At 33.2% G+C, this 13,638-nt stretch overlaps 1 pseudogene; it reads right to left on the bottom strand.

The window, feature by feature from the left end:
• LOC139888262 (heavy metal-associated isoprenylated plant protein 35-like) overlaps nt 1-6,459 on the bottom strand; it is a 57,050-nt pseudogene extending 50,591 nt beyond the window's left edge.
• Nucleotides 6,460-13,638: the final 7,179 nt, after the last annotated feature.

Genomic DNA, 13,638 nt, shown 5'->3' with positions numbered 1-13,638 from the left:
AATATGAGAGGAACTCGAGAATCTTCTTCCATGTCCAGAATAACAAAATCTACTGGAAATACTAAAGTACCAACTTTAACTAGCATGTTCTCCATTATCTCTCTAGGATATTTTATTGATCGATCGGCTAGTTGTATGCTTATTCGTGTTGGTTTCAATTCTCCAAGGTCTAGTTTAGCGTATAGTGAATATGGCATTAAATTTATACTAGCACCTAAGTCTGCCAATGCTTCTATTGAACTAAGACTACCCAGAAAATATGGAATCGTGAAACTTCCTGGATCAGATAATTTTCTGGTATCTTATTCAATAGTACTGCAGAGCAATTAGCATTCATAATAACAGCCGAGAGTTCTTTCATTTTCTTTCTATTTGTGATTAGATCTTTCAGAAATTTAGCATATCTAGGCATTCCTGAAATTACATCAATGAAAGGAAGATTGACATTTATTTGTTTAAACATATCCAAGAATTTGGATTGCTCGACTTCAAGTTTTTCTTTTCTCATTTTACTCGGGTAAGGACGTGGTGGTTGGTATGGTTTAACATAAGGTTTAGCTTTAACTATGTTATCTTCATTAACCTTTTCAACTACCGGTTTTGTTTCCTTATCTTGCTCAGATTGTGGTTCTTGTGGATTAGGAATAGCTTCATCAGAAATTTCAGGCATTTCAGGTAGTTTAAGTGTAATACCACTTCTTGTGGTAATGGCTTTAGCTGTTTCATTCCGGAGGTTAGCATTTGTATCACTAGGTAGACTTCCCGGTTTTCTTTCACCTATCAACCTTTCTAGGTTGCTCACTTCTTGTTCCAAGTTTTGAATAGAAGCTTGTTGATTTCTAAATGCTTGAGCATTTTGTTCATTGGTTTGTTTCTGAGATGTGAAAAATTGAGTTTGAGATTCAACTAGCTTTGACATCATGTCTTCTAAATTTGGCTTTTTATCATCGGTTTGTGGTGGTTTGTTTTGAAAAATAGGTCTTTGCTGATTGTAAGTATTATTGGATACTTGTTGATTACTAGGACCTTGTTGGTTGTTGTATGGAACATTTTAGTTATAATTCTGGTTTTGATTGTAGATTGGTCTTGGCGGTTGATAATTATTCTGATAATTATTTCCAGGCCTTTGGTTTATGTATGAAACATTGTCTCTTTGTTCCATTGTTAGTTCAATACTGAGACAATCTTTTGTCAAATGTGGTCCTCCACACTGCTCACAACTAATTCGTATTGAGTGAATATCTTTAGTCATCTTTTCCATTCGTCTCTCGACAGCATCTATTTTTGCGAAAATGGAATCTAAGTCATGGCTAGAATAGGCTCTAGCTGCTTTAGATGATCTAACGATATCTTTTTCTTGGTGCCACTCATGTGAGTGGGAAGCAGTGTTATCAATAATTTTGTAAGCGTCAGTTGCGGTTTTCTTCATAATGGAACCACCAACTGCTATATCAATGTCTTTTCTTGTAGTGATGTGGCATCCTTGTTAGAATATTTGTACTATTTGACAAGTGTCTAAACCATGTTGCGGACATCCTCTTAATAACTTTTCAAATCTTGTCCACGCCTCATATAGAGTTTCATTTGGCTTTTGCGTGAACGTAACAATTTCTCCTTGAAGTCTCACGGCTTTAGATGCCGAAAAGAATTGTTTAAGAAAATTTTCAACTAAAATGTCCCATGTATCAATCGCCCCTTCAGGTAACGATTCTAACCAATCTTTGGCTTCTCCCTTTAAAGTCCAGGGAAATAACATGAGATATATCTGTTCATCCTCAACTTCTCTTATTTTGAATAAAGTAAAAATCCTGTTAAAGGTACGAAGATGTTCATTTGGATCTTCCTTCGGTGCACCACTAAATTGGCATTGATTAGTTACCATGTGTAGGATTTTTCCTTTGATTTCATAATCTGGCGCATTAATGTCAGGTTGAGTAATTGCGTGACCTTGGCCAGTGCGTTTAGCTCGCATTCGGTCTTCCATACTTAGAGGTTCCAGATTTTCCATGATTGAATCTGTTGAATCTGAATCACTAGAGGATTCTGATTTAATGGGTTATTCCTCGACAATCTCCGTTTGAATGATTGGTGGTTCCGGAGGAAAGATTAATGGTTCAGGATCTCTGAATTGTCCCTGAATATCCTCCGGATTCTCAATTGTGAGGTCGGGTTCAAAAAATGGATTATCGGAAATTTGAATTGGAGTACTTGGTCGACTGGATGACGATTCTAAAGAAAAATCAACGGCGAAAATATTCGCTAGATGTCTTGATCGAGTTACAGGTGGTGAACGTACAAAAGGTGGTGAACGTTTTGCTCGGTGCATTCACTGAATATCCTATTAGTTATAAAAGATAAAAATTATTAAAGTTATCAAATTAATAGACTTTTCTGCTCTTGCCCACGTTTCGAATAGCCAATAGATGCAGCAGGGAGCCAGAACCCTTTAAATCGGAAGCTCACAACTCAGCCACTAACAAATCCAACTATTACTACGAAGCAGAAAATTTGGATGTCTATCAATTTAACCGCTTAACATAATTTTTCGTTGAAATTTAAAGAAATTTTAGAGAAGAAATAGAAAATTCTAAGTCCTAAAAACTAGAGCGGCGAGACATAAGAAAGAAAAAGAGCGCGTCGGAAAACGTCGAAAAATAAAAGGTCGAAAAATAATAAAAAGAACGTAGCGCGTCGAAACTTAAAAGTCTAAAAACTAAGAATTAAAAGTTGCGTCTAAAAATATTAAAGCTTACAAGAAATTCTATATCCAAAACGGCAAAAACTTAAAAAGGTACTAAAATTTATAAAACGGCGTCGCAAAATTTTAAAGCACCAAAATCTTATTCTAAAGAAAAAGCACTTAAGGGATTTTACGGCAAAACCTAAAAATCTAGAAATAAAAATAACTACGGCAAAAACTATGACTTAAAACTAAATACTAACGAAAAATACAAATATTACGCTAAAACAAATAAAAAGATACAAAATATAAAAATAAACTTAAAGTTGTAAAAAGTACAATTTTTATAAAAATATTATTTTTATATTATTTATTTATAAAAGTATTAATTTTATATATTTATAAAAACTAATTAAACTTAATAATACAAATTAAATAATAAAACTAAACTAAATAATTAAAAACTAAACCTTAATTAGGGTTTTAATAATAATAATAATAATAATAATAATAATATACTCCGTAATTATTGCTGTAATCAGGTCAAACCTGGCGTGTCAGGGCTGATCATGCGGTCGCATGAGTTTTGTTCATACAATCCATGCGATCGCATGACTCTTGGATCTGGGCCACGATTCTGGTCTGCAACAGTGTTCGGGCCCGAGAGTTTTTATATTTTTTTTTTTTCTGTTTTGTGATTTATATTTATACAAAATATATATAAAAATTAAATAAAAACTTAATTTTTAAATAAAAATAAAAACTTTATAATTTTATAATTTTAACAAACTATTAAAAATATATAATTTTTGTTTTTCTTTTCTTTTTATATTTTTGTATTTTTAATTTTTAAGACGTATATTTTTATAAAAAGAACTAAATAAAAATCTTTTTTTATAGCGTTGCGCTTTCGGCGTTTTAGTTTCCCCGGCAGCGGTGCCAAAAATACTTGATGTGCGTAGAGGTGTATACAAAATAGTTATATTTTTATAAGGAAATACTATTAAATACGATACAATTTTACACAAGTTATTTATTTATTTATAGAGTGGATATACCTAAACCTTGCTACAACACTTATAGGCAGTGTACCTAATCGTACAGTAGTGTAGTTTTTAGTAAGTCCGGTTCGTCCACAGGGAACTCTAGCCAAGTTTAACGCTTTATTTTTTTAAAACTATATTTGTAAATATATAAATATATATATATATAAGTAGTATTATTATTATAAAAGGGGGTTTTTACCGTTTAATGACCGGTTTGTCGATTTTAAAACTTTAGTCGCAGTTAAAACCTAATGTAAAATATTAAAAATAAATATAACTTAATTTAAAGCGTAAAGTAAATGACAATAATTAAAGTGCGATAAATAAAATAACGGAAAATAAAATTGCGATAATTAAAAAATACGATAATTAAAATGACAATAAATTGAAGTGCGATAATTAAAAGTGCAATTAAATATGAAATAAAGGAAATTAAATATGAAATAAAGGAATTATACTTATTTAAACTTCCGTAATCATGATGTTTGACGTGTTGATTTTAGTTTATTACCATGGGTTAATTGTTCTTTGTCCTGGATTATTTGATATGTCCATACGGATTTATCCATAATAGTCCATCAGTCATAATCATAAAGTGCGGAAGTCTTCGTCAAATTATTCTTATTCTCGAAGTCAAATATTCCAACTAATTGGGGATTCGAATTGTAACAAGGTCTTAATACTTTGTTTAATGAATACACCAGGTTATCGACTGCGTGTAATCCAAGGTTTTATTACTTTGTTAACAATTACACCAATTACCCTTGAATGTAATCCACCCCTGTTTCAACAAGTCTATTAACTATTAATCCAGTTTCGTGTCCGGTAAAATGAACAATTATTGGTATTTATAGATATCCCGCCCACCGTACCCAGTCGAGCGTATGTGGTTATATATAAATACGTCAAATTATAAGTCTATATATTAAATTAACGAGGTATCGTTTAGTTAATATAAAGCCCATTAATAGCCCATAGTCTAATTTCCACAAGTGTCGTTCTTTTGTCCAAACTCCAATTATGGTACAAAGCCCAATTACCCCGTCTTAATATTTTTAGCCCAACATCACAATTACTTCGGCTTAAATAAGCATAATAATAACTTAGCTACGAGACATTAATGTAAAAAGGTTGAACATAACTTACAATGATTAAAAATAGCGTAGCGTTACACGGACAGAATTTCGACTTACACCCTTACAACATTCGCTAACATACCCTTATTATTATTAAAATTAAAATTAAAATTAAAATATATATATATATATATATATATATATATATATATATATATATATATATATATATATATACGTTGAGATTGAGGAGAAGAAAAAGATATGAAAAAATTCGTCCGAAAACGCTGAAATTTATAGATGTGGCCAGGTACCTACTGCCATGCGATTGCATGGATTTAACACTGCTTGGCCATGCGATATCATGGCCTACTTTTCCAGCTCACATTTCTTTGTTTGTTTATTTGCCGACGGTTTAATAAATAAATATAATATAAAAATAATTTTAAGAATTATTTAAATATTATATTATATTTATGTACATAGTTGACTTGTAATTTTTAGTCCGTTGCGTCGAGCGTTGAGATTTGACTCTGGTCCCGGTTCCGGATTTTCGAACGTCCTTGCGTACAATTTAATATCTTGTATTTTGCGTTTTGCGTCTTGTACTCTTGTAATTTCGAGAAGTTTCTCATCAATAATTTGAACCACTTTGATTGTACTTTGTACTTTTGAGCTTTTTGGTCGTTTGTGTCTTATATTCGTCAAATCTGTCTTTTGTCTTCACCTTTTATTATTTAAACGAATATCACTTGTAAATAAAACAATTGCAACTAAAAGCTTGTCTTTCTTGAGGGATAATGCTATGAAATATATGTTCGTTTTTAGCATTATCAACCCTAATTGATTAACAATCACAAACAAGTAAGCCGAATAATAAACACAGAATAAAAACAACACGAGAATTATAGTGGTTCGGTTTCTAGGTGAAACCTACATCCACTTTGGAACTAGAGAGTATTATTATTAATTTGGAGGTGATAACAATACATGTACAAATGAGAGACTATATATAGACTAAGAAAGAACAATAAAAGTCGGTCTAACCAATTAGGGTTGGCCAGACCCTGACTTGGTCACCAAGTAAACTCCGGGCCTATTTTTATTGGGCTTACTACCGAAGCCTACACCTCAACAGTTTTCTGGCCTTGATTAGCTTCTTTATAAGAGTGTCGACTTCAATGTTGCCAAAAACCGTAACTTTGTGTTGTTTTGAATCAATATCAATGGTATATACTCCTGCAAAACTAACATTTTCCTTATCAGAAATCAACATAAATACTAACAAAAGCATGCAGTAATCTTAAATCTGAAAAGCAAAATTAAGCGTGTATAATAACTATCAACCTAAAGATTAATCATTTATAATAATTTAATGACGACCTTTATTTAAATTAGTCATTTAGTGTGTTTTATATGTTAAAAGGATGAAAATGATTTTTAAAACTAGAAACCTACTTATCGTGACAGCATTATCATAAAAACTTGTTTTAATGAGAAAATCATATATAAGAAAAGGTTACAAATATAACAGCTACTATATGTTGTATATAAACACGTCATATATACCTTCAATGCATTGAAGGACTTTCTTGACTTTTCGCTTGCAGCCAACACACTGGATGGAGACTTTGAGAATACATGTTTTCAAAAACATGCATGATCGAGGCGAATTAATTATAATATACATAGCAAAGAAGATTAATCGTAGGGAAAAAACGAATGAAGGAAGCAAAAGAGTTGATATATGTAATATATGCATACCTTATAATTTAGGGTTGGTGTGTTTAATTGTTCTTGATCAGGAGGCGGTTGTTGTTGAAGTGGTTCCATGAAATGAATTAGATAGGTAGATTGAAGGTTGGAATGAAATTATGGATTTAGAGGAATGAGAATGAGAATAAGTATAAAAATATTGTTATTAATCTTAGTTAGTAGGTAGATTGTAGATATATGTATATTTGTATTTGTGTATATTTTTAGAGGGCTTTTCTTTTAATTAGCTTAATTTATATTTCGTTCTTTGTATATAAGCCCATATCTGGCTTCCCATTTTTCATAATCAGATTAATATCTTATTCAAATTCTCTCTAAATTATGATGGTATCAGAGAGGTTATTGTTCCATCTTTCCAAATTCAATTCTTAACTTCCTATAACTGCTTCCAATTTACATAATTAACTGCTTCTTTGTTCTTGTTTTTTTTTTTTTTAATTTCTTCAATCATGGCACAGTCTGGTTCAAATTCTTCCATTTATGAGGGAGAAAATGTTATCTCTGTTAACGATGAACTTTATGTTCATCAAAACGACACATCAAATAACATTACTTTGGCATCGCAAAAATTATCCGGTGATAATTATAATGAATGGAGACGTTCTGCTGAAATCTTTCTCAGTGCAAAGAACAAATTAGGATTTGTTACAGGCACATGTGTTCGCCCATCTGATGATTCTTCTCAACTCGCATCTTGGGATCGTTGTAACAATTTAGTCATTTCATGGGTCTACACTCCGTTGAATTTGACATTCGTAGAAGTGTTCTATATTTTTCAACTGCTGCGGAAATTTGGGCTGATTTGAGAGAACGGTTCTCCCAATCTAATATTCCACGCAAGTTTCAAGTTCATAAGTTTATATCATCCTTGTCTCAAGGAAATAATTCTGTTGCTACTTACTATACTCAATTAAAGACTGCTTGGGATGAATACATGTACTGCTTGCTATCCCCGCATGTTCTTGTGGTCATGCAGTTTTTAATGGGTTTGAATGATGTATATGTGCTTGTTCGGGGCAACATTCTTATGCGGACTCTGTTACCTTCTCTTAGTGAATCATATCGATTGATTATTCAAGAAGAATCTCAACGTGAATGTAACACTTCATTTTCGGTGGGCGTTGATTCCACTGCTCTTGTCGCTAACAGGTACAATAATTCCAAACAGTCACCTTCCGAAAATTCCAAATGGAACAACACTACTACCAATTCGCAAGGAGTTGTGTTTGGTCTTGCTCCCAATGGTCGTCATTCGAAATTTTATTGTACTTATTGTAGTGCTTGGGGTCACTCCAATGATCGGTGTTATAAAAATAATTCTGGTAATCGTGACAAGAAAATGGTTAACTCGGTTCACTCAGTTCAAGCGAATGCAACCGACGCCTCTGTTATAACATCTTCCACTATTTCTTCAGTTGCTCCTGCTTTCTCTGAGCCATGCTTGCAAACCACAACATTTCTTCTCAGAATGATCCTTCTCCGAGTATCTCTGCGGCATTTATGGCTGGTAAGTGATTTTGTTTTCTTTCTACATGTTCTGACTATCGATGGGTTATCGATAGTGGTGCTACTGATCATATGACGCCACATCTTGACAGTTTTTTTGAGTATACGGTTGTTCACAAACCATGTTACATTGAAATGCCTAATGGTCATAAGGCGAAAGTTCATCATGTTGGTTTGATTCGTTTAAGTGCAAATATTATTCTTACAAATGTTCTTCATGTCCCAGATTTATATTTCAATCTTCTCTCTGTCTACAAAATTTTGTATCAATACAATGCATCACTCACTTTCACTCCTACTTCTTGTGTTCTTCAGGTTCCTTCAATGGAGCATCCACTGGTCCTTGGTGATTTCAAGCAAGGTCTCTATTTTGCTGCTCCACCAAGTAACCAACCTCCTGCGCGCCCATTGTCCCTTTCAGCTTCTTCGAATAAGCATTCGGCTCACCTGTGGCATTGCCGTCTTGGACATTTACCTTTTAATAGGATTAACTGTATTAGTTCTTTGACATGTAATCCTCTTGTTGTATCTGATACAATTTGTAATACTTGTCCAAAAGCTAGAATGCATCGACTTTCATTTTCTTCAAGCAATATTAAAACCTCTAATATTTTTGAAATGATTCATGTTAATCTATGGGGCCCATACTCTCATGCTACACATAATGGGTTTCGATATTTCCTCACAATTGTTGATGATTTTTCTCGTACAACTTGGACCCATTTACTTGCCACTAAATCTGCTGCCTTTCCAACTCTCACTGCTTTCATTGCTTACATTGAGAACCACTTTAATATTAATGTTAAAATAATTCGATCAGATAATGACGGTGAATTCAAAGATACAAAAGCTACTGAATTTTATTGTAGTAAAGGCATTACCCATCAAACTTCTTGCAATGCCACACCTCAACAAAATGGTGTCGTTGAACGAAAACACAACATTTGCTCGAAACTGCCCGTGCGTTATTTTTTCAGGCTAATCTTCCGATTATATATTGGGGTGATTGCATTCTTACAGCTTCATATTAATTTAATCGCTTTCCTTTATCAATTCTTCATAACAAAACACCATATGAACTTTTGATGAATGAAGTTCCATCATACGATCACATTCGTTCCTTTGGTTGCCTTTGTTATGTTTCTACTCTTAAACATGGCCGTCTAAAATTTTAACCTCGAGCTATTCCATGTGTTTTCTTAGGATATCCATTTGGCAAGAAAGCTTACAAGTGCCTTGATCTTACTACTCGCCAAATCATTTACAGCCGTGATGTTTTTTTTCATGAGCAACATTATCCTTTCCATTATTTACCCAAATATTCTAACTCCATTGTCTTTCCTTTACCTTTAGATGATTTGTCTCATAATTTTATCCCTGCTGTTACAAACCCTTCTATACCTCCTGATTCTACTTCTTCGCCACTTCACAATGATTCTCCTTTACATGATCACAATACTACATCTATCCCCAATGCTAGTTCGAATAACATTTCTACTACCCATTCTGTTGTTTCCGCACCTGATAGTTCTCATCATTCTATTCCCATTATCCGTTCCACTCGTACTCCAAGTCAACCTTCCCATCTAAAAGACTTCATTTGTCCCAAAAATGCCACTCCCAAACATTGGTGTAATCTTGTCTCTTTCTCTACCTTGCCAACTTCAAGTCAAACATTTTCAGATAATAATTGCACTTATAAAGAACTAAAATCATACAATGAGGCTTCTAAAAATCCAGATTGGGTTATGGCTATGAATAGAGAAATCGAAGCTCTTCAAGCTAATGGTACTTGGGAATTATGTGACCTTCCTCCCGGTAAAAAGGCATTACGAAATCATTGGGTCTACAAAGTTAAACTAAAATATGATGGTTCTTTAGAACGATTGAAGGGCAGGTTAGTCGTGCAAGGAAATCATCAAAAAGCGGGGGTTGATTATTTCGACACTTTTTCTCCCTTCTTCAAAATGGCTACTGTTCGCAGTATTCTTGCTCTCGCTGCTTCAAAACGTTGGCCTATACATCAAATGGATGTCAACAACGCGTTTCTCTACGGAGATCTTTCCGAAGAAGTTTATTTGAAAATGCCCCTTGGTCTCCCAAATCCGGAAAACAAAGTTTGTCGTCTTCGAAAATCTCTTTATGGTCTCAAGCAGGCAAGTCGTCAATGGTTTCAGAAACTTTCTCATGCTCTTCATGTTCAGGGTTTTACTCAATCTAAGAATGATTATAGTCTTTTCTTAAAAAATGTTGATGGTAATTATTGTGGCCGTTTATGTTGATGATATATTGGTTACCGGATCGGACCCTGATTCCGTCTCTCAACTCAAAGCTTTTCTTCACCAAGAATTTACCATCAAAGACTTGGGTTTTCTCAGTTTTTTCTTAGGTATAGAGGTTCATTATCTTGACAATGGCATTACTTTAGCTCAACGTAAGTTCACTCAGGAATTACTTACTGATGTCGGACTATTAGATGCTACCCCTACTATCACTCCTCTACCCCAAAATATGAAGTTCTCTGATCCATGTAGCCCATATCTCACGAATCAATCTCATTATCGATCGTTGATTGGCAAACTTAATTTTCTTACTCACACTCGGCCAGACTTATCTTTTTCCGTTCAGACTTTAAGCCAGTTTATGCAGAATCCACAACAAATTCACATGGATGGTGTTACTCATTTACTGAAATACTTGAAAGGTACAAGTGGTCAAGGTATTCTTCTTAACGGATCCACACATCTGAGTCTACATGCTTATTCCGATTCGAACTGGGCTGCTTATCCTGTTTCTCGTCGTTCTGTCACCGGATATGTTATTTTGTTTGGCGGTTCTCCAATTAGTTGGAAGTCAAAGAAACAATCAACAATTTACCGATCTTATTCCGAGGCAGAATATCAAGCCATGGCTCATGCTGCTGCTGAAATTACTTCGTTGGTTCAGTTATTCAATGAATTGGGTGTCACCGATTTGCAGCCTGTTACTCTTCATTGTGATAATCAGTCGGCACTTCACATTGCTAAGAATCCTATTTTCCATGAACGTATGAAACACATTGAATTAGATTGCCACTTTACACGAGAAAAAGTCATGGAAGGCTTGATTGAGCTTAGCTATCTTCCAACACAAAATCAGATGGCAGATGTCCTTACAAAGATCTTACCTTCAACTCAGTTTCAACTACTGTTATCCAACTTGGGGATGTCAAATTCCCATCCTCCATCTTGAGGGGGGTGTAGATATATGTATATTGTTAGAGGGCTTTTCTTGTAATTAGCTTAATTTACATTTCGTTCTTTGTATATAAGCTAATATCTGGCTTCCCATTTTTCATAATTAGATTAATATCTTATTCAAATTCTCTCTAAATTATGATAGATAGTGATGTGTGAGCGGTGGTGTACAAAATACTATTATTTTTACTACGAAATACGATACAATTTACACAAGTTTTATTTATTTATATAGATGAGATATACTTAAACCTTGCTACAACTGATGTTAAAGCAGAGGGGTACGAAATAGTTATATTTTTATTACAAAATATGATACAAATTACAGAAGTTTTATTTATTTATTTAGATTGAGATATACCTAAACCTTGCTACAACACTTAGAGGCATTGTACCTAATCGTAGAGTAGTGTAGTTTTTAGTAAGTTCGGTTCGTTCCACAGGGAGCTAGCTGAGTTTAACGCTATATTTTTATTAACTATTTTTATATAAAAATATATATAATTATATATAGTAATATTATTATAAAAGGGGGGTTTTACCGTTTAATGACCGGTTTGTCGATTTTAAATAAAGCGTAAAGATAAATGACGATAATATAAATGACAGAATTTAAATTGCGATAAAGTAAATTGAAGTAATTAAAATGACAGTAAATAAAGGTAGGATGAAATATGAAATAAAAGTATTATGCTTATTTAAACTTCCGTAATCATGATGTTTGACGTTTTGATTTTAATTAATTGTTACCCGGGTTAATTGTCCTTTGTCCTGAATTATTTGATACCTATTTGGTTTTTGTCCATAATAGTCCATCGGTCATAATTATAAAATGCTTGTCAAATTAACCTTATTCTCGAAGTTAAATATTCCAACTAATTAGGGATTCGAACTGTAACAAGGTTTTAATACTTTGTTAATAATTACACCAGGTTATCGACTGCGCGTAATCCAAGGTTTTAATACTTTGTTAACAATTACACCAATTATCCTTGTATGTAATCCACCCCTGTTTTAATGAGACATGAATATTAATTTACCCACTTGTTCAGAATGAATAATCAATTACTCAACCCGAATAATTAATTAAATGATCGTAAAAGATGTCGTATAAACGTCACTAAATAGGACATACATAATCATTTTAATAATTATTAGATTAACTAATTTGAAGATAGGTTCGACAGATTCCAATGAGTTGTCGCTCAATTAGACAATACCCCTTATCTATTAATAGTCATAGTCCAATGTCCACAAGTGTCGGTCTTTTGTCCAAACCTTAATTATGGTACAAAATCTAATAACCCCGTCTTAATATTTAGTCTAACATCACGATTACTTCTGCTCAAATAAGCATAATAATAACTTAGTTACGAGACATTAATTTAAAAGGGAAGAACATAGCTTACAGTGGTGATTAATCGCGTAGTGTTGCACGGACAGAATTTCGACTTAAAACCCGTAAAACATTTCTTACAATAACCCTATTATTATTAAACTTAAATTAAAATTAAAATTAAAATTAAAATTATAAATATATATATATTATGTTTACAGAGAGGAGAAGAGAAAATATTAGAAAAAGGTACATTAAAACTCGCAGAAAACTGGCGAATTTATAGGATATGGCCTGCTACAGTAACTCATGCGGTCGCATGAGATTTTAGTGCACATCTCATGCACTCGCATGGGCTCATGCACTCGCATGAGTTTTATGCCTATTTCCCATGCGATCGCATGACCGTCAGATCCAGCTCACATATTTTTTGTTTGCGAGTTTGTCGATGTTATTTAATATAATATATAATATATAAATAATTTATATAATTATTTAAATATTATATTATATTCTTGTGCATAGTTGACTTGTAATTTTAGCTCCGTTGCGTCGCGCGTTGATAGTTGGCTCACGTCCCGGTTCTGGTTTTTCGAACGTCCTTTCGTATAATTTAATATCTTGTACTTTGCGTTTTGCGGCTCATACTCTTGTAATTTTGAGACGTTTCTCATCAATAAATTGAACCACTTGAATTATATCTTGTACATTTGAGCTTTTTGGTCATTTGCGTCTTCAAATCGTCATTTTCTTCTTTTGTCTTTGCACTTATTTATTTAAACGAATATTACATAAAAATAGAACAATTACAACTAAAAGCTTTACATATTGGAAGGATATTGATACTAAATATATGTTCATTTAGAGCACTATCAAATATCCCCACACTTGAACGTTGCTTGTCCTCAAGCAATACAGAACTTGAAATAAAATCACACTTCACTCGAATCACTTTTTTATTCTCACACTTTATACAACAGTG

Source organism: Rutidosis leptorrhynchoides, chromosome 2, assembly GCF_046630445.1.
Source record: "Rutidosis leptorrhynchoides isolate AG116_Rl617_1_P2 chromosome 2, CSIRO_AGI_Rlap_v1, whole genome shotgun sequence".
Taxonomy (NCBI): Eukaryota; Viridiplantae; Streptophyta; class Magnoliopsida; order Asterales; family Asteraceae; genus Rutidosis; species Rutidosis leptorrhynchoides.
The sequence above is the reverse complement of the archived record's forward strand: the minus strand, read 5'-3'. Positions and strand labels throughout refer to the sequence as shown.